At 52.4% G+C, this 16429-nt stretch overlaps 53 non-coding genes and 19 pseudogenes across 53 annotated transcripts; all 72 read left to right on the forward strand.

Annotated features, from left to right (window-relative positions):
• Window positions 1-79: 79 nt before the first annotated feature.
• On the forward strand, window positions 80-188 carry LOC131111847 (5S ribosomal RNA; annotated as a pseudogene).
• A 111-nt stretch (window positions 189-299) lies between these two features.
• LOC131116556 (5S ribosomal RNA) lies at window positions 300-418 on the forward strand. Its single transcript, XR_009123800.1, has one exon. It is a non-coding gene; the product is annotated as a 5S ribosomal RNA (ribosomal RNA).
• A 112-nt stretch (window positions 419-530) lies between these two features.
• LOC131116203 (5S ribosomal RNA) lies at window positions 531-649 on the forward strand. Its single transcript, XR_009123460.1, has one exon. It is a non-coding gene; the product is annotated as a 5S ribosomal RNA (ribosomal RNA).
• Window positions 650-761: 112 nt separating this feature from the next.
• Window positions 762-869, forward strand: LOC131114058 (5S ribosomal RNA; annotated as a pseudogene).
• Window positions 870-981: 112 nt separating this feature from the next.
• On the forward strand, window positions 982-1100 carry LOC131116983 (5S ribosomal RNA). The gene has a single exon (XR_009124213.1). It is a non-coding gene; the product is annotated as a 5S ribosomal RNA (ribosomal RNA).
• Window positions 1101-1212: 112 nt separating this feature from the next.
• LOC131117553 (5S ribosomal RNA) lies at window positions 1213-1331 on the forward strand. The gene has a single exon (XR_009124767.1). It is a non-coding gene; the product is annotated as a 5S ribosomal RNA (ribosomal RNA).
• Window positions 1332-1443: 112 nt separating this feature from the next.
• Window positions 1444-1562, forward strand: LOC131115275 (5S ribosomal RNA). The gene has a single exon (XR_009122558.1). It is a non-coding gene; the product is annotated as a 5S ribosomal RNA (ribosomal RNA).
• A 111-nt stretch (window positions 1563-1673) lies between these two features.
• On the forward strand, window positions 1674-1792 carry LOC131114737 (5S ribosomal RNA). The gene has a single exon (XR_009122040.1). It is a non-coding gene; the product is annotated as a 5S ribosomal RNA (ribosomal RNA).
• A 112-nt stretch (window positions 1793-1904) lies between these two features.
• Window positions 1905-2033, forward strand: LOC131118692 (5S ribosomal RNA; annotated as a pseudogene).
• Window positions 2034-2145: 112 nt separating this feature from the next.
• LOC131114739 (5S ribosomal RNA) lies at window positions 2146-2264 on the forward strand. Its single transcript, XR_009122042.1, has one exon. It is a non-coding gene; the product is annotated as a 5S ribosomal RNA (ribosomal RNA).
• Window positions 2265-2376: 112 nt separating this feature from the next.
• LOC131112783 (5S ribosomal RNA) lies at window positions 2377-2485 on the forward strand (annotated as a pseudogene).
• A 111-nt stretch (window positions 2486-2596) lies between these two features.
• LOC131112192 (5S ribosomal RNA) lies at window positions 2597-2715 on the forward strand. Its single transcript, XR_009121365.1, has one exon. It is a non-coding gene; the product is annotated as a 5S ribosomal RNA (ribosomal RNA).
• Window positions 2716-2827: 112 nt separating this feature from the next.
• On the forward strand, window positions 2828-2946 carry LOC131117063 (5S ribosomal RNA). The gene has a single exon (XR_009124293.1). It is a non-coding gene; the product is annotated as a 5S ribosomal RNA (ribosomal RNA).
• A 111-nt stretch (window positions 2947-3057) lies between these two features.
• LOC131115824 (5S ribosomal RNA) lies at window positions 3058-3176 on the forward strand. Its single transcript, XR_009123093.1, has one exon. It is a non-coding gene; the product is annotated as a 5S ribosomal RNA (ribosomal RNA).
• Window positions 3177-3288: 112 nt separating this feature from the next.
• On the forward strand, window positions 3289-3407 carry LOC131112204 (5S ribosomal RNA). The gene has a single exon (XR_009121366.1). It is a non-coding gene; the product is annotated as a 5S ribosomal RNA (ribosomal RNA).
• A 112-nt stretch (window positions 3408-3519) lies between these two features.
• On the forward strand, window positions 3520-3638 carry LOC131118221 (5S ribosomal RNA). The gene has a single exon (XR_009125387.1). It is a non-coding gene; the product is annotated as a 5S ribosomal RNA (ribosomal RNA).
• A 112-nt stretch (window positions 3639-3750) lies between these two features.
• Window positions 3751-3859, forward strand: LOC131113802 (5S ribosomal RNA; annotated as a pseudogene).
• Window positions 3860-3971: 112 nt separating this feature from the next.
• Window positions 3972-4089, forward strand: LOC131119078 (5S ribosomal RNA). The gene has a single exon (XR_009126208.1). It is a non-coding gene; the product is annotated as a 5S ribosomal RNA (ribosomal RNA).
• A 112-nt stretch (window positions 4090-4201) lies between these two features.
• Window positions 4202-4320, forward strand: LOC131115577 (5S ribosomal RNA). Its single transcript, XR_009122855.1, has one exon. It is a non-coding gene; the product is annotated as a 5S ribosomal RNA (ribosomal RNA).
• A 112-nt stretch (window positions 4321-4432) lies between these two features.
• Window positions 4433-4541, forward strand: LOC131113577 (5S ribosomal RNA; annotated as a pseudogene).
• A 111-nt stretch (window positions 4542-4652) lies between these two features.
• On the forward strand, window positions 4653-4771 carry LOC131112217 (5S ribosomal RNA). Its single transcript, XR_009121368.1, has one exon. It is a non-coding gene; the product is annotated as a 5S ribosomal RNA (ribosomal RNA).
• A 112-nt stretch (window positions 4772-4883) lies between these two features.
• LOC131116682 (5S ribosomal RNA) lies at window positions 4884-5002 on the forward strand. The gene has a single exon (XR_009123921.1). It is a non-coding gene; the product is annotated as a 5S ribosomal RNA (ribosomal RNA).
• A 112-nt stretch (window positions 5003-5114) lies between these two features.
• Window positions 5115-5223, forward strand: LOC131111848 (5S ribosomal RNA; annotated as a pseudogene).
• Window positions 5224-5334: 111 nt separating this feature from the next.
• On the forward strand, window positions 5335-5453 carry LOC131116557 (5S ribosomal RNA). The gene has a single exon (XR_009123801.1). It is a non-coding gene; the product is annotated as a 5S ribosomal RNA (ribosomal RNA).
• A 112-nt stretch (window positions 5454-5565) lies between these two features.
• LOC131116218 (5S ribosomal RNA) lies at window positions 5566-5684 on the forward strand. Its single transcript, XR_009123475.1, has one exon. It is a non-coding gene; the product is annotated as a 5S ribosomal RNA (ribosomal RNA).
• A 112-nt stretch (window positions 5685-5796) lies between these two features.
• On the forward strand, window positions 5797-5905 carry LOC131113578 (5S ribosomal RNA; annotated as a pseudogene).
• Window positions 5906-6016: 111 nt separating this feature from the next.
• Window positions 6017-6135, forward strand: LOC131112228 (5S ribosomal RNA). The gene has a single exon (XR_009121369.1). It is a non-coding gene; the product is annotated as a 5S ribosomal RNA (ribosomal RNA).
• Window positions 6136-6247: 112 nt separating this feature from the next.
• Window positions 6248-6366, forward strand: LOC131115982 (5S ribosomal RNA). Its single transcript, XR_009123249.1, has one exon. It is a non-coding gene; the product is annotated as a 5S ribosomal RNA (ribosomal RNA).
• Window positions 6367-6477: 111 nt separating this feature from the next.
• Window positions 6478-6596, forward strand: LOC131112240 (5S ribosomal RNA). The gene has a single exon (XR_009121370.1). It is a non-coding gene; the product is annotated as a 5S ribosomal RNA (ribosomal RNA).
• Window positions 6597-6708: 112 nt separating this feature from the next.
• Window positions 6709-6827, forward strand: LOC131118222 (5S ribosomal RNA). The gene has a single exon (XR_009125388.1). It is a non-coding gene; the product is annotated as a 5S ribosomal RNA (ribosomal RNA).
• Window positions 6828-6939: 112 nt separating this feature from the next.
• Window positions 6940-7048, forward strand: LOC131112784 (5S ribosomal RNA; annotated as a pseudogene).
• A 112-nt stretch (window positions 7049-7160) lies between these two features.
• Window positions 7161-7269, forward strand: LOC131112902 (5S ribosomal RNA; annotated as a pseudogene).
• A 111-nt stretch (window positions 7270-7380) lies between these two features.
• On the forward strand, window positions 7381-7499 carry LOC131112251 (5S ribosomal RNA). The gene has a single exon (XR_009121371.1). It is a non-coding gene; the product is annotated as a 5S ribosomal RNA (ribosomal RNA).
• A 112-nt stretch (window positions 7500-7611) lies between these two features.
• On the forward strand, window positions 7612-7730 carry LOC131116683 (5S ribosomal RNA). The gene has a single exon (XR_009123923.1). It is a non-coding gene; the product is annotated as a 5S ribosomal RNA (ribosomal RNA).
• A 112-nt stretch (window positions 7731-7842) lies between these two features.
• LOC131111849 (5S ribosomal RNA) lies at window positions 7843-7951 on the forward strand (annotated as a pseudogene).
• A 111-nt stretch (window positions 7952-8062) lies between these two features.
• On the forward strand, window positions 8063-8181 carry LOC131116558 (5S ribosomal RNA). The gene has a single exon (XR_009123802.1). It is a non-coding gene; the product is annotated as a 5S ribosomal RNA (ribosomal RNA).
• Window positions 8182-8293: 112 nt separating this feature from the next.
• LOC131116219 (5S ribosomal RNA) lies at window positions 8294-8412 on the forward strand. Its single transcript, XR_009123476.1, has one exon. It is a non-coding gene; the product is annotated as a 5S ribosomal RNA (ribosomal RNA).
• A 112-nt stretch (window positions 8413-8524) lies between these two features.
• Window positions 8525-8633, forward strand: LOC131113579 (5S ribosomal RNA; annotated as a pseudogene).
• Window positions 8634-8744: 111 nt separating this feature from the next.
• On the forward strand, window positions 8745-8863 carry LOC131112262 (5S ribosomal RNA). The gene has a single exon (XR_009121372.1). It is a non-coding gene; the product is annotated as a 5S ribosomal RNA (ribosomal RNA).
• Window positions 8864-8975: 112 nt separating this feature from the next.
• On the forward strand, window positions 8976-9094 carry LOC131114740 (5S ribosomal RNA). Its single transcript, XR_009122043.1, has one exon. It is a non-coding gene; the product is annotated as a 5S ribosomal RNA (ribosomal RNA).
• A 111-nt stretch (window positions 9095-9205) lies between these two features.
• On the forward strand, window positions 9206-9324 carry LOC131112274 (5S ribosomal RNA). Its single transcript, XR_009121374.1, has one exon. It is a non-coding gene; the product is annotated as a 5S ribosomal RNA (ribosomal RNA).
• A 112-nt stretch (window positions 9325-9436) lies between these two features.
• Window positions 9437-9555, forward strand: LOC131111556 (5S ribosomal RNA). The gene has a single exon (XR_009121266.1). It is a non-coding gene; the product is annotated as a 5S ribosomal RNA (ribosomal RNA).
• A 112-nt stretch (window positions 9556-9667) lies between these two features.
• Window positions 9668-9776, forward strand: LOC131112250 (5S ribosomal RNA; annotated as a pseudogene).
• Window positions 9777-9888: 112 nt separating this feature from the next.
• Window positions 9889-10006, forward strand: LOC131118794 (5S ribosomal RNA). Its single transcript, XR_009125945.1, has one exon. It is a non-coding gene; the product is annotated as a 5S ribosomal RNA (ribosomal RNA).
• A 112-nt stretch (window positions 10007-10118) lies between these two features.
• On the forward strand, window positions 10119-10237 carry LOC131116801 (5S ribosomal RNA). The gene has a single exon (XR_009124038.1). It is a non-coding gene; the product is annotated as a 5S ribosomal RNA (ribosomal RNA).
• A 112-nt stretch (window positions 10238-10349) lies between these two features.
• On the forward strand, window positions 10350-10458 carry LOC131113581 (5S ribosomal RNA; annotated as a pseudogene).
• Window positions 10459-10569: 111 nt separating this feature from the next.
• Window positions 10570-10688, forward strand: LOC131112286 (5S ribosomal RNA). Its single transcript, XR_009121375.1, has one exon. It is a non-coding gene; the product is annotated as a 5S ribosomal RNA (ribosomal RNA).
• A 112-nt stretch (window positions 10689-10800) lies between these two features.
• Window positions 10801-10919, forward strand: LOC131116684 (5S ribosomal RNA). Its single transcript, XR_009123924.1, has one exon. It is a non-coding gene; the product is annotated as a 5S ribosomal RNA (ribosomal RNA).
• Window positions 10920-11031: 112 nt separating this feature from the next.
• Window positions 11032-11140, forward strand: LOC131111850 (5S ribosomal RNA; annotated as a pseudogene).
• Window positions 11141-11251: 111 nt separating this feature from the next.
• On the forward strand, window positions 11252-11370 carry LOC131118154 (5S ribosomal RNA). The gene has a single exon (XR_009125322.1). It is a non-coding gene; the product is annotated as a 5S ribosomal RNA (ribosomal RNA).
• Window positions 11371-11482: 112 nt separating this feature from the next.
• LOC131114741 (5S ribosomal RNA) lies at window positions 11483-11601 on the forward strand. Its single transcript, XR_009122044.1, has one exon. It is a non-coding gene; the product is annotated as a 5S ribosomal RNA (ribosomal RNA).
• Window positions 11602-11713: 112 nt separating this feature from the next.
• On the forward strand, window positions 11714-11832 carry LOC131117431 (5S ribosomal RNA). Its single transcript, XR_009124650.1, has one exon. It is a non-coding gene; the product is annotated as a 5S ribosomal RNA (ribosomal RNA).
• A 111-nt stretch (window positions 11833-11943) lies between these two features.
• Window positions 11944-12062, forward strand: LOC131115825 (5S ribosomal RNA). Its single transcript, XR_009123094.1, has one exon. It is a non-coding gene; the product is annotated as a 5S ribosomal RNA (ribosomal RNA).
• Window positions 12063-12174: 112 nt separating this feature from the next.
• On the forward strand, window positions 12175-12293 carry LOC131115983 (5S ribosomal RNA). Its single transcript, XR_009123250.1, has one exon. It is a non-coding gene; the product is annotated as a 5S ribosomal RNA (ribosomal RNA).
• A 111-nt stretch (window positions 12294-12404) lies between these two features.
• On the forward strand, window positions 12405-12523 carry LOC131112298 (5S ribosomal RNA). The gene has a single exon (XR_009121376.1). It is a non-coding gene; the product is annotated as a 5S ribosomal RNA (ribosomal RNA).
• A 112-nt stretch (window positions 12524-12635) lies between these two features.
• LOC131118223 (5S ribosomal RNA) lies at window positions 12636-12754 on the forward strand. The gene has a single exon (XR_009125389.1). It is a non-coding gene; the product is annotated as a 5S ribosomal RNA (ribosomal RNA).
• A 112-nt stretch (window positions 12755-12866) lies between these two features.
• LOC131119079 (5S ribosomal RNA) lies at window positions 12867-12984 on the forward strand. Its single transcript, XR_009126209.1, has one exon. It is a non-coding gene; the product is annotated as a 5S ribosomal RNA (ribosomal RNA).
• Window positions 12985-13096: 112 nt separating this feature from the next.
• Window positions 13097-13215, forward strand: LOC131115578 (5S ribosomal RNA). Its single transcript, XR_009122856.1, has one exon. It is a non-coding gene; the product is annotated as a 5S ribosomal RNA (ribosomal RNA).
• A 112-nt stretch (window positions 13216-13327) lies between these two features.
• Window positions 13328-13436, forward strand: LOC131113583 (5S ribosomal RNA; annotated as a pseudogene).
• Window positions 13437-13547: 111 nt separating this feature from the next.
• On the forward strand, window positions 13548-13666 carry LOC131112309 (5S ribosomal RNA). Its single transcript, XR_009121377.1, has one exon. It is a non-coding gene; the product is annotated as a 5S ribosomal RNA (ribosomal RNA).
• Window positions 13667-13778: 112 nt separating this feature from the next.
• LOC131116685 (5S ribosomal RNA) lies at window positions 13779-13897 on the forward strand. The gene has a single exon (XR_009123925.1). It is a non-coding gene; the product is annotated as a 5S ribosomal RNA (ribosomal RNA).
• A 112-nt stretch (window positions 13898-14009) lies between these two features.
• LOC131111851 (5S ribosomal RNA) lies at window positions 14010-14118 on the forward strand (annotated as a pseudogene).
• A 111-nt stretch (window positions 14119-14229) lies between these two features.
• On the forward strand, window positions 14230-14348 carry LOC131116559 (5S ribosomal RNA). Its single transcript, XR_009123803.1, has one exon. It is a non-coding gene; the product is annotated as a 5S ribosomal RNA (ribosomal RNA).
• A 112-nt stretch (window positions 14349-14460) lies between these two features.
• Window positions 14461-14579, forward strand: LOC131116220 (5S ribosomal RNA). The gene has a single exon (XR_009123477.1). It is a non-coding gene; the product is annotated as a 5S ribosomal RNA (ribosomal RNA).
• A 112-nt stretch (window positions 14580-14691) lies between these two features.
• On the forward strand, window positions 14692-14800 carry LOC131113584 (5S ribosomal RNA; annotated as a pseudogene).
• Window positions 14801-14911: 111 nt separating this feature from the next.
• On the forward strand, window positions 14912-15030 carry LOC131112321 (5S ribosomal RNA). Its single transcript, XR_009121378.1, has one exon. It is a non-coding gene; the product is annotated as a 5S ribosomal RNA (ribosomal RNA).
• A 112-nt stretch (window positions 15031-15142) lies between these two features.
• Window positions 15143-15261, forward strand: LOC131115984 (5S ribosomal RNA). Its single transcript, XR_009123251.1, has one exon. It is a non-coding gene; the product is annotated as a 5S ribosomal RNA (ribosomal RNA).
• A 112-nt stretch (window positions 15262-15373) lies between these two features.
• On the forward strand, window positions 15374-15492 carry LOC131116686 (5S ribosomal RNA). The gene has a single exon (XR_009123926.1). It is a non-coding gene; the product is annotated as a 5S ribosomal RNA (ribosomal RNA).
• A 112-nt stretch (window positions 15493-15604) lies between these two features.
• LOC131111852 (5S ribosomal RNA) lies at window positions 15605-15713 on the forward strand (annotated as a pseudogene).
• Window positions 15714-15824: 111 nt separating this feature from the next.
• Window positions 15825-15943, forward strand: LOC131116561 (5S ribosomal RNA). The gene has a single exon (XR_009123805.1). It is a non-coding gene; the product is annotated as a 5S ribosomal RNA (ribosomal RNA).
• A 112-nt stretch (window positions 15944-16055) lies between these two features.
• On the forward strand, window positions 16056-16174 carry LOC131114742 (5S ribosomal RNA). The gene has a single exon (XR_009122045.1). It is a non-coding gene; the product is annotated as a 5S ribosomal RNA (ribosomal RNA).
• A 112-nt stretch (window positions 16175-16286) lies between these two features.
• On the forward strand, window positions 16287-16405 carry LOC131117433 (5S ribosomal RNA). The gene has a single exon (XR_009124651.1). It is a non-coding gene; the product is annotated as a 5S ribosomal RNA (ribosomal RNA).
• The last annotated feature ends 24 nt before the right edge of the window (window positions 16406-16429 follow it).

Genomic DNA, 16429 nt, shown 5'->3' on the forward strand with positions numbered 1-16429 from the left:
GGCGCTGTTTGACATGTTTTGCTGGAGTCTAGTTTGGCCTGCGTCACCTTCAAATAGGATCTTTTCAGTTGACCTGGCAGCTTACGGCCATACTACCCTGAAAACGCCCGATCTCGGAAGCTAAGCAGGGGCGGGCCTGGTTAGTACTTGGATGGGAGACCGCCTGGGAATACCAGGTGCTGTAAGCTTTTTATGGTTTCTGCTCTAGCCTGACAGCAGAGGGCGCTGTTTGACACTTTTTGCTGGATCTAGTTTGGCCTGCGTCGCCTTCAAATAAGATCTTTTCAGTTGTCCTGGCAGCTTACGGCCATACTACCCTGAAAACGCCCGATCTCGTCCGATCTCGGAAGCTAAGCAGGGGTGGGCCTGGTTAGTACTTGGATGGGAGACCGCCTGGCAATACCAGGTGCTGTAAGCCTTTTATGGTTTCTGCTCTTGCCTGACAGCAGAGGGCGCTGTTTGACACTTTTTGCTGGAGTCTAGTTTGGCCTGCGTCGCCTTCAAATAGGATCTTTTCATTTGCCCTGGCAGCTTACGGCCATACTACCCTGAAAACGCCCGATCTCGTCCGATCTCGGAAGCTAAGCAGGGGCGGGCCTGGTTAGTACTTGGATGGGAGACCGCCTGGGAATACCAGGTGCTGTACGCTTTTTATGGTTTCTGCTCTTGCCTGACAGCAGAGGGCGCTGTTTGACACTTTTTGCTGGAGTCTAGTTTGTCCTGCGTCGCCTTCAAATAGGATCTTTTCAGTTGCCTTGGCAGCTTTTGGCCATACTACCCTGAAAACGCCCGATCTCGGAAGCTAAGCAGGGGCGGGCCTGGTTATACTTGGATGGGAGACCGCCTGGGAATACCAGGTGCTGTAAGCTTTTTATGGTTTCTGCTCTTGCCTGACAGCAGAGGGCGCTGTTTGACATGTTTTGCTGGAGTCTAGTTTGGCCTGCGTCACCTTCAAATAGGATTTTTTCAGTTGACCTGGCAGCTTACGGCCATACTACCTTGAAAACGCCCGATCTCGTCCGATCTCGGAAGCTAAGCACGGGCGGGCCTGGTTAGTACTTGAATGGGAGACCGCCTGGGAATACCAGGTGCTGTAAGCTTTTTATGGTTTCTGCTCTTGCCTAACAGCAGAGGGCGCTGTTTGACACTTTTTGCTGGAGTCTAGTTTGGCCTGCGTCGCCTTCAAATAGGATCTTTTCAGATGCCCTGGCAGCTTACGGCCATACTACCCTGAAAACGCCCGGTCTTGTCCGATCTCGGAAGCTAAGCAGGGGCGGGCCTGGTTAGTACTTGGATGGGAGACCGCCTGGGAATACCAGGTGCTGTAAGCTTTTTATGGTTTCTGCTCTTGCCTGACAGCAGAGGGCGCTGTTTGACACTTTTTGCTGGAGTCTAGTTTGGCCTGCGTCTTCTTCAAATAGGATCTTTTCAGTTGACCTGGCAGCTTATGGCCATACTACCCTGAAAACGCCCGATCTCGTCCGATCTCGGAAGCTAAGCAGGGGTGGGCCTGGTTAGTACTTGGATGGGAGACCGCCTGGGAATACCAGGTGCTGTAAGCTTTTTATGGTTTCTGCTCTAGCCTGACAGCAGAGGGCGCTGTTTGACACTTTTTGCTGGATCTAGTTTGGCCTGCGTCGCCTTCAAATAAGATCTTTTCAGTTGTCCTGGCAGCTTACGGCCATACTACCCTGAAAACGCCCGATCTCGTCCGATCTCGGAAGCTAAGCAGGGGCGGGCCTGGTTAGTACTTGGATGGGAGACCGCCTGGGAATACCAGGTGCTGTAAGCTTTTTATGGTTTCTGCTCTTGCCTGACAGCAGAGGGCGCTGTTTGACACTTTTTGCTGGAGTCTAGTTTGGCCTGCGTCGCCTTCAAATAGGATCTTTTCAGTTGTCCTGGCAGCTTACGGCCATACTACCCTGAAAACGCCCGATCTCTTCCGATCTCTTCCGATCTCGGAAGCTAAGCAGGGGCGGGCCTGGTTAGTACTTGGATGGGAGACCGCCTGGGAATACCAGGTGCTGTAAGCTTTTTATGGTTTCTGCTCTTGCCTGACAGCAGAGGGCGCTGTTTGACACTTTTTGCTGGAGTCTAGTTTGGCCTGCGTCGCCTTCAAATAGGATCTTTTCAGTTGATGTGGCAGCTTACGGCCATACTACCCTGAAAACGCCCGATCTCGTCCGATCTCGGAAGCTAAGCAGGGGCGGGCCTGGTTAGTACTTGGATGGGAGACCGCCTGGGAATACCAGGTGCTGTAAGCTTTTTATGGTTTCTGCTCTTGCCTGACAGCAGAGGGCGCTGTTTGACACTTTTTGCTGGAGTCTAGTTTGGCCTGCGTCGCCTTCAAATAGGATCTTTACAGTTGCCCTGGCAGCTTACGGCCACACTACCCTGAAAACGCCTGATCTCGGAAGCTAAGCAGGGGAGGGCCTGGTTAGTACTTGGATGGGAGACCGCCTGGGAATACCAGGTGCTGTAAGCTTTTTATGGTTTCTGCTCTAGCCTGACAGCAGAGGGCGCTGTTTGACACTTTTTGCTGGATCTAGTTTGGCCTGCGTCGCCTTCAAATAAGGTCTTTTCAGTTGTCCTGGCAGCTTACGGCCATACCACCCTGAAAACGCCTGATCTCGTCCGATCTCGGAAGCTAAGCAGGGGCGGGCCTGGTTAGTACTTGGATGGGAGACCGCCTGGGAATACCAGGTGCTGTAAGCTTTTCATGGTTTCTGCTCTTGCCTGACAGCAGAGGGCGCTGTTTGACACTTTTTGCTGGAGTCTAGTTTGGCCTGCGTCTTCTTCAAATAGGATCTTTTCAGTTGACCTGGCAGCTTATGGCCATACTACACTGAAAACGCCCGATCTCGTCCGATCTCGGAAGCTAAGCAGGGGCGGGCCTGGTTAGTACTTGGATGGGAGACCGCCTGGGAATACCAGGTGCTGTAAGCTTTTTATGGTTTCTGCTCTAGCCTGACAGCAGAGGGCGCTGTTTGACACTTTCTGCTGGATCTAGTTTGGCCTGCGTCGCCTTCAAATAAGATCTTTTCAGTTGTCCTGGCAGCTTACGGCCACACCACCCTGAAAACGCCTGATCTCGTCCGATCTCGGAAGCTAAGCAGGGGCGGGCCTGGTTAGTACTTGGATGGGAGACCGCCTGGGAATACCAGGTGCTGTAAGCTTTTTTTGGTTTCTGCTCTTGCCTGACAGCAGAGGGCGCTGTTTGACACTTTTTGCTGGAATCTAGTTTGGCCTGCGTCGCCTTCAAATAGGATCTTTTCAGTTGATGTGGCAGCTTACGGCCATACCACCCTGAAAACGCCTGATCTCGTCCGATCTCGGAAGCTAAGCAGGGGCGGGCCTGGTTAGTACTTGGATGGGAGACCGCCTGGGAATACCAGGTGCTGTAAGCTTTTTATGGTTTCTGCTCTTGCCTGACAGCAGAGGGCGCTGTTTGACACTTTTTGCTGGAGTCTAGTTTGGCCTGCGTCGCCTTCAAATAGGATCTTTTCAGTCGCCCTTGCAGCTTACGGCCATACTACCCTGAAAACGCCCGATCTCGTCCGATCTCGGAAGCTAAGCAGGGGCGGTCCTGGTTAGTACTTGGATGGGAGACCGCCTGGGATTACCAGGTGCTGTAAGCTTTTTATGGTTTCTGCTCTTGCCTGACAGCAGAGGGCGCTGTTTGACACTTTTTGCTGGAGTCTAGTTTGGCCTGCGTCTTCTTCAAATAGGATCTTTTCAGTTGTCCTGGCAGCTTACCGCCATACTACCCTGAAAACGCCCGATCTCGGAAGCTAAGCAGGGGCGGGCCTGGTTAGTACTTGGATGGGAGACCGCCTGTGAATACCAGGTGCTGTAAGCTTTTTATGGTTTCTGCTCTTGCCTGACAGCAGAGGGCGCTGTTTGACACTTTTTGCTGTAGTCTAGTTTGGCCTGCGTCACTTTCAAATAGGATCTTTTCAGTTGACCTGGCAGCTTAGGCCATACTACCCTGAAAACGCCCGATCTCGTACGATCTCGGAAGCTAAGCAGGGCCGGGCCTGGTTAGTACTTGGATGGGAGACCGCCTGTGAATACCAGGTGCTGTAAGCTTTTTATGGTTTCTGCTCTTGCCTGACAGCAGAGGGCGCTGTTTGACACTTTTTGCTGTAGTCTAGTTTGGCCTGCGTCACCTTCAAATAGGATCTTTTCAGTTGACCTGGCAGCTTACGGCCATACTACCCTGAAAACGCCCGATCTCGTCCGATCTCGGAAGCTAAGCAGGGGCGGGCCTGGTTAGTACTTGGCTGGGAGACCGCCTGGGAATACCAGGTGCTGTAAGCTTTTTATGGTTTCTGCTCTTGCCTGACAGCAGAGGGCGCTGTTTGACATGTTTTGCTGGAGTCTAGTTTGTCCTGCGTCGCCTTCAAATAGGATCTTTTCAGTTGCCTTGGCAGCTTTTGGCCATACTACCCTGAAAACGCCTGATCTCGGAAGCTAAGCAGGGGAGGGCCTGGTTAGTACTTGGATGGGAGACCGCCTGGGAATACCAGGTGCTGTAAGCTTTTTATGGTTTTTGCTCTAGCCTGACAGCAGAGGGCGCTGTTTGACACTTTTTGCTGGATCTAGTTTGGCCTGCGTCGCCTTCAAATAAGATCTTTTCAGTTGTCCTGGCAGCTTACGGCCATACCACCCTGAAAACGCCTGATCTCGTCCGATCTCGGAAGCTAAGCAGGGGCGGGCCTGGTTAGTACTTGGATGGGAGACCGCCTGGGAATACCAGGTGCTGTAAGCTTTTTATGGTTTCTGCTCTTGCCTGACAGCAGAGGGCGCTGTTTGACACCTTTTGCTGGAGTCTAGTTTGGCCTGCGTCGTCTTCAAATAGGATCTTTTCAGTTGATGTGGCAGCTTACGGCCATACTACCCTGAAAACGCCCGATCTCGTCCGATCTCGGAAGCTAAGCAGGGGCGAGCCTGGTTAGTACTTGGATGGGAGACCGCCTGGGAATACCAGGTGCTGTAAGCTTTTCATGGTTTCTGCTCTTGCCTGACAGCAGAGGGCGCTGTTTGACATGTTTTGCTGGAGTCTAGTTTGGCCTGCGTCACCTTCAAATAGGATCTTTTCAGTTGACCTGGCAGCTTACGGCCATACTACCCTGAAAACGCCCGATCTCGGAAGCTAAGCAGGGGCGGGCCTGGTTAGTACTTGGATGGGAGACCGCCTGGGAATACCAGGTGCTGTAAGCTTTTTATGGTTTCTGCTCTAGCCTGACAGCAGAGGGCGCTGTTTGACACTTTTTGCTGGATCTAGTTTGGCCTGCGTCGCCTTCAAATAAGATCTTTTCAGTTGTCCTGGCAGCTTACGGCCATACTACCCTGAAAACGCCCGATCTCGTCCGATCTCGGAAGCTAAGCAGGGGTGGGCCTGGTTAGTACTTGGATGGGAGACCGCCTGGCAATACCAGGTGCTGTAAGCCTTTTATGGTTTCTGCTCTTGCCTGACAGCAGAGGGCGCTGTTTGACACTTTTTGCTGGAGTCTAGTTTGGCCTGCGTCGCCTTCAAATAGGATCTTTTCATTTGCCCTGGCAGCTTACGACCATACTACCCTGAAAACGCCCGATCTCGTCCGATCTCGGAAGCTAAGCAGGGGCGGGCCTGGTTAGTACTTGGATGGGAGACCGCCTGGGAATACCAGGTGCTGTAAGCTTTTTATGGTTTCTGCTCTAGCCTGACAGCAGAGGGCGCTGTTTGACATGTTTTGCTGGAGTCTAGTTTGTCCTGCGTCGCCTTCAAATAGGATCTTTTCAGTTGCCTTGGCAGCTTTTGGCCATACTACCCTGAAAACGCCTGATCTCGGAAGCTAAGCAGGGGAGGGCCTGGTTAGTACTTGGATGGGAGACCGCCTGGGAATACCAGGTGCTGTAAGCTTTTTATGGTTTCTGCTCTAGCCTGACAGCAGAGGGCGCTGTTTGACACTTTTTGCTGGATCTAGTTTGGCCTGCGTCGCCTTCAAATAAGATCTTTTCAGTTGTCCTGGCAGCTTACGGCCATACCACCCTGAAAACGCCTGATCTCGTCCGATCTCGGAAGCTAAGCAGGGGCGGGCCTGGTTAGTACTTGGATGGGAGACCGCCTGGGAATACCAGGTGCTGTAAGCTTTTTATGGTTTCTGCTCTTGCCTGACAGCAGAGGGCGCTGTTTGACACCTTTTGCTGGAGTCTAGTTTGGCCTGCGTCGCCTTCAAATAGGATCTTTTCAGTTGATGTGGCAGCTTACGGCCATATTACCCTGAAAACGCCCGATCTCGTCCGATCTCGGAAGCTAAGCAGGGGCGGGCCTGGTTAGTACTTGGATGGGAGACCGCCTGGGAATACCAGGTGCTGTAAGCTTTTTATGGTTTCTGCTCTAGCCTGACAGCAGAGGGCGCTGTTTGACACTTTTTGCTGGATCTAGTTTGGCCTGCGTCGCCTTCAAATAAGATCTTTTCAGTTGTCCTGGCAGCTTACGGCCATACCACCCTGAAAACGCCTGATCTCGTCCGATCTCGGAAGCTAAGCAGGGGCGGGCCTGGTTAGTACTTGGATGGGAGACCGCCTGGGAATACCAGGTGCTGTAAGCTTTTTATGGTTTCTGCTCTTGCCTGACAGCAGAGGGCGCTGTTTGACACTTTTTGCTGGAGTCTAGTTTGGCCTGCGTCGCCTTCAAATAGGATCTTTTCAGTCGCCCTTGCAGCTTACGGCCATACTACCCTGAAAACGCCCGATCTCGTCCGATCTCGGAAGCTAAGCAGGGGCGGTCCTGGTTAGTACTTGGATGGGAGACCGCCTGGGATTACCAGGTGCTGTAAGCTTTTTATGGTTTCTGCTCTTGCCTGACAGCAGAGGGCGCTGTTTGACACTTTTTGCTGGAGTCTAGTTTGGCCTGCGTCTTCTTCAAATAGGATCTTTACAGTTGCCCAGGCAGCTTACGGCCACACTACCCTGAAAACGCCTGATCTCGGAAGCTAAGCAGGGGAGGGCCTGGTTAGTACTTGGATGGGAGACCGCCTGGGAATACCAGGTGCTGTAAGCTTTTTATGGTTTCTGCTCTAGCCTGACAGCAGAGGGCGCTGTTTGACATGTTTTGCTGGAGTCTAGTTTGTCCTGCGTCGCCTTCAAATAGGATCTTTTCAGTTGCCTTGGCAGCTTTTGGCCATACTACCCTGAAAACGCCTGATCTCAGAAGCTAAGCAGGGGAGGGCCTGGTTAGTACTTGGATGGGAGACCGCCTGGGAATACCAGGTGCTGTAAGCTTTTTATGGTTTTTGCTCTAGCCTGACAGCAGAGGGCGCTGTTTGACACTTATTGCTGGATCTAGTTTGGCCTGCGTCGCCTTCAAATAAGATCTTTTCAGTTGTCCTGGCAGCTTACGGCCATACCACCCTGAAAACGCCTGATCTCGTCCGATCTCGGAAGCTAAGCAGGGGCGGGCCTGGTTAGTACTTGGATGGGAGACCGCCTGGGAATACCAGGTGCTGTAAGCTTTTTATGGTTTCTGCTCTTGCCTGACAGCAGAGGGCGCTGTTTGACACCTTTTGCTGGAGTCTAGTTTGGCCTGCGTCGCCTTCAAATAGGATCTTTTCAGTTGATGTGGCAGCTTACGGCCATACTACCCTGAAAACGCCCGATCTCGTCCGATCTCGGAAGCTAAGCAGGGGCGAGCCTGGTTAGTACTTGGATGGGAGACCGCCTGGGAATACCAGGTGCTGTAAGCTTTTCATGGTTTCTGCTCTTGCCTGACAGCAGAGGGCGCTGTTTGACATGTTTTGCTGGAGTCTAGTTTGGCCTGCGTCACCTTCAAATAGGATCTTTTCAGTTGACCTGGCAGCTTACGGCCATACTACCCTGAAAACGCCCGATCTCGGAAGCTAAGCAGGGGCGGGCCTGGTTAGTACTTGGATGGGAGACCGCCTGGGAATACCAGGTGCTGTAAGCTTTTTATGGTTTCTGCTCTAGCCTGACAGCAGAGGGCGCTGTTTGACACTTTTTGCTGGATCTAGTTTGGCCTGCGTCGCCTTCAAATAAGATCTTTTCAGTTGTCCTGGCAGCTTACGGCCATACTACCCTGAAAACGCCCGATCTCGTCCGATCTCGGAAGCTAAGCAGGGGTGGGCCTGGTTAGTACTTGGATGGGAGACCGCCTGGCAATACCAGGTGCTGTAAGCCTTTTATGGTTTCTGCTCTTGCCTGACAGCAGAGGGCGCTGTTTGACACTTTTTGCTGGAGTCTAGTTTGGCCTGCGTCGCCTTCAAATAGGATCTTTTCATTTGCCCTGGCAGCTTACGACCATACTACCCTGAAAACGCCCGATCTCGTCCGATCTCGGAAGCTAAGCAGGGGCGGGCCTGGTTAGTACTTGGATGGGAGACCGCCTGGGAATACCAGGTGCTGTAAGCTTTTTATGGTTTCTGCTCTAGCCTGACAGCAGAGGGCGCTGTTTGACATGTTTTGCTGGAGTCTAGTTTGTCCTGCGTCGCCTTCAAATAGGATCTTTTCAGTTGCCTTGGCAGCTTTTGGCCATACTACCCTGAAAACGCCTGATCTCGGAAGCTAAGCAGGGGAGGGCCTGGTTAGTACTTGGATGGGAGACCGCCTGGGAATACCAGGTGCTGTAAGCTTTTTATGGTTTCTGCTCTAGCCTGACAGCAGAGGGCGCTGTTTGACACTTTTTGCTGGATCTAGTTTGGCCTGCGTTGCCTTCAAATAAGATCTTTTCAGTTGTCCTGGCAGCTTACGGCCATACCACCCTGAAAACGCCTGATCTCGTCCGATCTCGGAAGCTAAGCAGGGGCGGGCCTGGTTAGTACTTGGATGGGAGACCGCCTGGGAATACCAGGTGCTGTAAGCTTTTTATGGTTTCTGCTCTTGCCTGACAGCAGAGGGCGCTGTTTGACACTTTTTGCTGGAGTCTAGTTTGGCCTGCGTCGCCTTCAAATAGGATCTTTTCAGTCGCCCTTGCAGCTTACGGCCATACTACCCTGAAAACGCCCGATCTCGTCCGATCTCGGAAGCTAAGCAGGGGCGGGCCTGGTTAGTACTTGGATGGGAGACCGCCTGGGAATACCAGGTGCTGTAAGCTTTTTATGGTTTCTGCTCTAGCCTGACAGCAGAGGGCGCTGTTTGACACTTTTTGCTGGATCTAGTTTGGCCTGCGTCGCCTTCAAATAAGATCTTTTAAGTTGTCCTGGCAGCTTACGGCCATACCACCCTGAAAACGCCTGATCTCGTCCGATCTCGGAAGCTAAGCAGGGGCGGGCCTGGTTAGTACTTGGATGGGAGACCGCCTGGGAATACCAGGTGCTGTAAGCTTTTTATGGTTTCTGCTCTTGCCTGACAGCAGAGGGCGCTGTTTGACACTTTTTGCTGGAGTCTAGTTTGGCCTGCGTCGCCTTCAAATAGGATCTTTTCAGTCGCCCTTGCAGCTTACGGCCATACTACCCTGAAAACGCCCGATCTCGTCCGATCTCGGAAGCTAAGCAGGGGCGGTCCTGGTTAGTACTTGGATGGGAGACCGCCTGGGATTACCAGGTCCTGTAAGCTTTTTATGGTTTCTGCTCTTGCCTGACAGCAGAGGGCGCTGTTTGACACTTTTTGCTGGAGTCTAGTTTGGCCTGCGTCTTCTTCAAATAGGATCTTTTCAGTTGTCCTGGCAGCTTACGGCCATACTACCCTGAAAACGCCCGATCTCGGAAGCTAAGCAGGGGCGGGCCTGGTTAGTACTTGGATGGGAGACCGCCTGTGAATACCAGGTGCTGTAAGCTTTTTATGGTTTCTGCTCTTGCCTGACAGCAGAGGGCGCTGTTTGACACTTTTTGCTGTAGTCTAGTTTGGCCTGCGTCACTTTCAAATAGGATCTTTTCAGTTGACCTGGCAGCTTAGGCCATACTACCCTGAAAACGCCCGATCTCGTCCGATCTCGGAAGCTAAGCAGGGGTGGGCCTGGTTAGTACTTGGATGGGAGACCGCCTGTGAATACCAGGTGCTGTAAGCTTTTTATGGTTTCTCCTCTTGCCTGACAGCAGAGGGCGCTGTTTGACACTTTTTGCTGTAGTCTAGTTTGGCCTGCGTCACCTTCAAATAGGATCTTTTCAGTTGACCTGGCAGCTTACGGCCATACTACCCTGAAAACGCCCGATCTCGTCCGATCTCGGAAGCTAAGCAGGGGCGGGCCTGGTTAGTACTTGGCTGGGAGACCGCCTGGGAATACCAGGTGCTGTCAGCTTTTTATGGTTTCTGCTCTTGCCTGACAGCAGAGGGCGCTGTTTGACATGTTTTGCTGGAGTCTAGTTTGTCCTGCGTCGCCTTCAAATAGGATCTTTTCAGTTGCCTTGGCAGCTTTTGGCCATACTACCCTGAAAACGCCTGATCTCGGAAGCTAAGCAGGGGAGGGCCTGGTTAGTACTTGGATGGGAGACCGCCTGGGAATACCAGGTGCTGTAAGCTTTTTATGGTTTTTGCTCTAGCCTGACAGCAGAGGGCGCTGTTTGACACTTTTTGCTGGATCTAGTTTGGCCTGCGTCGCCTTCAAATAAGATCTTTTCAGTTGTCCTGGCAGCTTACGGCCATACCACCCTGAAAACGCCTGATCTCGTCCGATCTCGGAAGCTAAGCAGGGGCGGGCCTGGTTAGTACTTGGATGGGAGACCGCCTGGGAATACCAGGTGCTGTAAGCTTTTTATGGTTTCTGCTCTTGCCTGACAGCAGAGGGCGCTGTTTGACACCTTTTGCTGGAGTCTAGTTTGGCCTGCGTCGCCTTCAAATAGGATCTTTTCAGTTGATGTGGCAGCTTACGGCCATACTACCCTGAAAACGCCCGATCTCGTCCGATCTCGGAAGCTAAGCAGGGGCGAGCCTGGTTAGTACTTGGATGGGAGACCGCCTGGGAATACCAGGTGCTGTAAGCTTTTCATGGTTTCTGCTCTTGCCTGACAGCAGAGGGCGCTGTTTGACATGTTTTGCTGGAGTCTAGTTTGGCCTGCGTCACCTTCAAATAGGATCTTTTCAGTTGACCTGGCAGCTTACGGCCATACTACCCTGAAAACGCCCGATCTCGGAAGCTAAGCAGGGGCGGGCCTGGTTAGTACTTGGATGGGAGACCGCCTGGGAATACCAGGTGCTGTAAGCTTTTTATGGTTTCTGCTCTAGCCTGACAGCAGAGGGCGCTGTTTGACACTTTTTGCTGGATCTAGTTTGGCCTGCGTCGCCTTCAAATAAGATCTTTTCAGTTTTCTTGGCAGCTTACGGCCATACTACCCTGAAAACGCCCGATCTCGTCCGATCTCGGAAGCTAAGCAGGGGTGGGCCTGGTTAGTACTTGGATGGGAGACCGCCTGGCAATACCAAGTGCTGTAAGCCTTTTATGGTTTCTGCTCTTGCCTGACAGCAGAGGGCGCTGTTTGACACTTTTTGCTGGAGTCTAGTTTGGCCTGCGTCGCCTTCAAATAGGATCTTTTCATTTGCCCTGGCAGCTTACGGCCATACTACCCTGAAAACGCCCGATCTCGTCCGATCTCGGAAGCTAAGCAGGGGCGGGCCTGGTTAGTACTTGGATGGGAGACCGCCTGGGAATACCAGGTGCTGTAAGCTTTTTATGGTTTCTGCTCTTGCCTGACAGCAGAGGGCGCTGTTCGACACTTTTTGCTGGAGTCTAGTTTGGCCTGCGTCTTCTTCAAATAGGATCTTTTCAGTTGACCTGGCAGCTTATGGCCATACTACACTGAAAACGCCCGATCTCGTCCGATCTCGGAAGCTAAGCAGGGGCGGGCCTGGTTAGTACTAGAATGGGAGACCGCCTGGGAATACCAGGTGCTGTAAGCTTTTTATGGTTTCTGCTCTAGCCTGACAGCAGAGGGCGCTGTTTGACACTTTTTGCTGGATCTAGTTTGGCCTGCGTCGCCTTCAAATAAGATCTTCTCAGTTGTCCTGGCAGCTTACGGCCACACCACCCTGAAAACGCCTGATCTCGTCCGATCTCGGAAGCTAAGCAGGGGCGGGCCTGGTTAGTACTTGGATGGGAGACCGCCTGGGAATACCAGGTGCTGTAAGCTTTTTTTGGTTTCTGCTCTTGCCTGACAGCAGAGGGCGCTGTTTGACACTTTTTGCTGGAATCTAGTTTGGCCTGCGTCGCCTTCAAATAGGATCTTTTCAGTTGATGTGGCAGCTTACGGCCATATTACCCTGAAAACGCCCGATCTCGTCCGATCTCGGAAGCTAAGCAGGGGCGGGCCTGGTTAGTACTTGGATGGGAGACCGCCTGGGAATACCAGGTGCTGTAAGCTTTTTATGGTTTCTGCTCTAGCCTGACAGCAGAGGGCGCTGTTTGACACTTTTTGCTGGATCTAGTTTGGCCTGCGTCGCCTTCAAATAAGATCTTTTCAGTTGTCCTGGCAGCTTACGGCCATACCACCCTGAAAACGCCTGATCTCGTCCGATCTCGGAAGCTAAGCAGGGGCGGGCCTGGTTAGTACTTGGATGGGAGACCGCCTGGGAATACCAGGTGCTGTAAGCTTTTTATGGTTTCTGCTCTTGCCTGACAGCAGAGGGCGCTGTTTGACACTTTTTGCTGGAGTCTAGTTTGGCCTGCGTCGCCTTCAAATAGGATCTTTTCAGTCGCCCTTGCAGCTTACGGCCATACTACCCTGAAAACGCCCGATCTCGTCCGATCTCGGAAGCTAAGCAGGGGCGGTCCTGGTTAGTACTTGGATGGGAGACCGCCTGGGATTACCAGGTGCTGTAAGCTTTTTATGGTTTCTGCTCTTGCCTGACAGCAGAGGGCGCTGTTTGACACTTTTTGCTGTAGTCTAGTTTGGCCTGCGTCACTTTCAAATAGGATCTTTTCAGTTGACCTGGCAGCTTAGGCCATACTACCCTGAAAACGCCCGATCTCGTACGATCTCGGAAGCTAAGCAGGGCCGGGCCTGGTTAGTACTTGGATGGGAGACCGCCTGTGAATACCAGGTGCTGTAAGCTTTTTATGGTTTCTGCTCTTGCCTGACAGCAGAGGGCGCTGTTTGACACTTTTTGCTGTAGTCTAGTTTGGCCTGCGTCACCTTCAAATAGGATCTTTTCAGTTGACCTGGCAGCTTACGGCCATACTACCCTGAAAACGCCCGATCTCGTCCGATCTCGGAAGCTAAGCAGGGGCGGGCCTGGTTAGTACTTGGCTGGGAGACCGCCTGGGAATACCAGGTGCTGTAAGCTTTTTATGGTTTCTGCTCTTGCCTGACAGCAGAGGGCGCTGTTTGACATGTTTTGCTGGAGTCTAGTTTGTCCTGCGTCGCCTTCAAATAGGATCTTTTCAGTTGCCTTGGCAGCTTTTGGCCATACTACCCTGAAAACGCCTGATCTCGGAAGCTAAGCAGGGGAGGGCCTGGTTAGTACTTGGATGGGAGACCGCCTGGGAATACCAGGTGCTGTAAGCTTTTTATGGTTTTTGCTCTAGCCTGACAGCAGAGGGCGCTGTTTGACACTTTTTGCTGGATCTAGTTTGGCCTGCGTCGCCTTCAAATAAGATCTTTTCAGTTGTCCTGGCAGCTTACGGCCATACCACCCTGAAAACGCCTGATCTCGTCCGATCTCGGAAGCTAAGCAGGGGCGGGCCTGGTTAGTACTTGGATGGGAGACCGCCTGGGAATACCAGGTGCTGTAAGCTTTTTATGGTTTCTGCTCTTGCCTGACAGCAGAGGGCGCTGTTTGACACCTTTTGCTGGAGTCTAGTTTGGCCTGCGTCGCCTTCAAATAGGATCTTTTCAGTTGATGTGGCAGCTTACGGCCATACTACCCTGAAAACGCCCGATCTCGTCCGATCTCGGAAGCTAAGCAGGGGCGAGCCTGGTTAGTACTTGGATGGGAGACCGCCTGGGAATACCAGGTGCTGTAAGCTTTTCATGGTTTCTGCTCTTGCCTGACAGCAGAGGGCGCTGTTTGACATGTTTTGCTGGAGTCTAGTTTGGCCTGCGTCACCTTCAAATAGGATCTTTTCAGTTGACCTGGCAGCTTACGGCCATACTACCCTGAAAACGCCCGATCTCGGAAGCTAAGCAGGGGCGGGCCTGGTTAGTACTTGGATGGGAGACCGCCTGGGAATACCAGGTGCTGTAAGCTTTTTATGGTTTCTGCTCTAGCCTGACAGCAGAGGGCGCTGTTTGACACTTTTTGCTGGATCTAGTTTGGCCTGCGTCGCCTTCAAATAAGATCTTTTCAGTTGTCCTGGCAGCTTACGGCCATACTACCCTGAAAACGCCCGATCTCGTCCGATCTCGGAAGCTAAGCAGGGGTGGGCCTGGTTAGTACTTGGATGGGAGACCGCCTGGCAATACCAGGTGCTGTAAGCCTTTTATGGTTTCTGCTCTTGCCTGACAGCAGAGGGCGCTGTTTGACACTTTTTGCTGGAGTCTAGTTTGGCCTGCGTCGCCTTCAAATAGGATCTTTTCATTTGCCCTGGCAGCTTACGACCATACTACCCTGAAAACGCCCGATCTCGTCCGATCTCGGAAGCTAAGCAGGGGCGGGCCTGGTTAGTACTTGGATGGGAGACCGCCTGGGAATACCAGGTGCTGTAAGCTTTTTATGGTTTCTGCTCTAGCCTGACAGCAGAGGGCGCTGTTTGACATGTTTTGCTGGAGTCTAGTTTGTCCTGCGTCGCCTTCAAATAGGATCTTTTCAGTTGCCTTGGCAGCTTTTGGCCATACTACCCTGAAAACGCCTGATCTCGGAAGCTAAGCAGGGGAGGGCCTGGTTAGTACTTGGATGGGAGACCGCCTGGGAATACCAGGTGCTGTAAGCTTTTTATGGTTTCTGCTCTAGCCTGACAGCAGAGGGCGCTGTTTGACACTTTTTGCTGGATCTAGTTTGGCCTGCGTCACCTTCAAATAAGATCTTTTCAGTTGTCCTGGCAGCTTACGGCCATACCACCCTGAAAACGCCTGATCTCGTCCGATCTCGGAAGCTAAGCAGGGGCGGGCCTGGTTAGTACTTGGATGGGAGACCGCCTGGGAATACCAGGTGCTGTAAGCTTTTTATGGTTTCTGCTCTTGCCTGACAGCAGAGGGCGCTGTTTGACACCTTTTGCTGGAGTCTAGTTTGGCCTGCGTCGCCTTCAAATAGGATCTTTTCAGTTGATGTGGCAGCTTACGGCCATATTACCCTGAAAACGCCCGATCTCGTCCGATCTCGGAAGCTAAGCAGGGGCGGGCCTGGTTAGTACTTGGATGGGAGACCGCCTGGGAATACCAGGTGCTGTAAGCTTTTTATGGTTTCTGCTCTTGCCTGACAGCAGAGGGCGCTGTTTGACACCTTTTGCTGGAGTCTAGTTTGGCCTGCGTCGCCTTCAAATAGGATCTTTTCAGTTGATGTGGCAGCTTACGGCCATACTACCCTGAAAACGCCCGATCTCGTCCGATCTCGGAAGCTAAGCAGGGGCGAGCCTGGTTAGTACTTGGATGGGAGACCGCCTGGGAATACCAGGTGCTGTAAGCTTTTCATGGTTTCTGCTCTTGCCTGACAGCAGAGGGCGCTGTTTGACATGTTTTGCTGGAGTCTAGTTTGGCCTGCGTCACCTTCAAATAGGATCTTTTCAGTTGACCTGGCAGCTTACGGCCATACTACCCTGAAAACGCCCGATCTCGGAAGCTAAGCAGGGGCGGGCCTGGTTAGTACTTGGATGGGAGACCGCCTGGGAATACCAGGTGCTGTAAGCTTTTTATGGTTTCTGCTCTAGCCTGACAGCAGAGGGCGCTGTTTGACACTTTTTGCTGGATCTAGTTTGGCCTGCGTCGCCTTCAAATAAGATCTTTTCAGTTTTCTTGGCAGCTTACGGCCATACTACCCTGAAAACGCCCGATCTCGTCCGATCTCGGAAGCTAAGCAGGGGTGGGCCTGGTTAGTACTTGGATGGGAGACCGCCTGGCAATACCAGGTGCTGTAAGCCTTTTATGGTTTCTGCTCTTGCCTGACAGCAGAGGGCGCTGTTTGACACTTTTTGCTGGAGTCTAGTTTGGCCTGCGTCGCCTTCAAATAGGATCTTTTCATTTGCCCTGGCAGCTTACGGCCATACTACCCTGAAAACGCCCGATCTCGTCCGATCTCGGAAGCTAAGCAGGGGCGGGCCTGGTTAGTACTTGGATGGGAGACCGCCTGGGAATACCAGGTGCTGTAAGCTTTTTATGGTTTCTGCTCTTGCCTGACAGCAGAGGGCGCTGTTCGACACTTTTTGCTGGAGTCTAGTTTGGCCTGCGTCTTCTTCAAATAGGATCTTTTCAGTTGACCTGGCAGCTTATGGCCATACTACACTGAAAACGCCCGATCTCGTCCGATCTCGGAAGCTAAGCAGGGGCGGGCCTGGTTAGTACTAGAATGGGAGACCGCCTGGGAATACCAGGTGCTGTAAGCTTTTTATGGTTTCTGCTCTAGCCTG

Source organism: Doryrhamphus excisus, unplaced genomic scaffold (assembly GCF_030265055.1).
Source record: "Doryrhamphus excisus isolate RoL2022-K1 unplaced genomic scaffold, RoL_Dexc_1.0 HiC_scaffold_25, whole genome shotgun sequence".
Lineage (NCBI taxonomy): Eukaryota > Metazoa > Chordata > Actinopteri > Syngnathiformes > Syngnathidae > Doryrhamphus > Doryrhamphus excisus.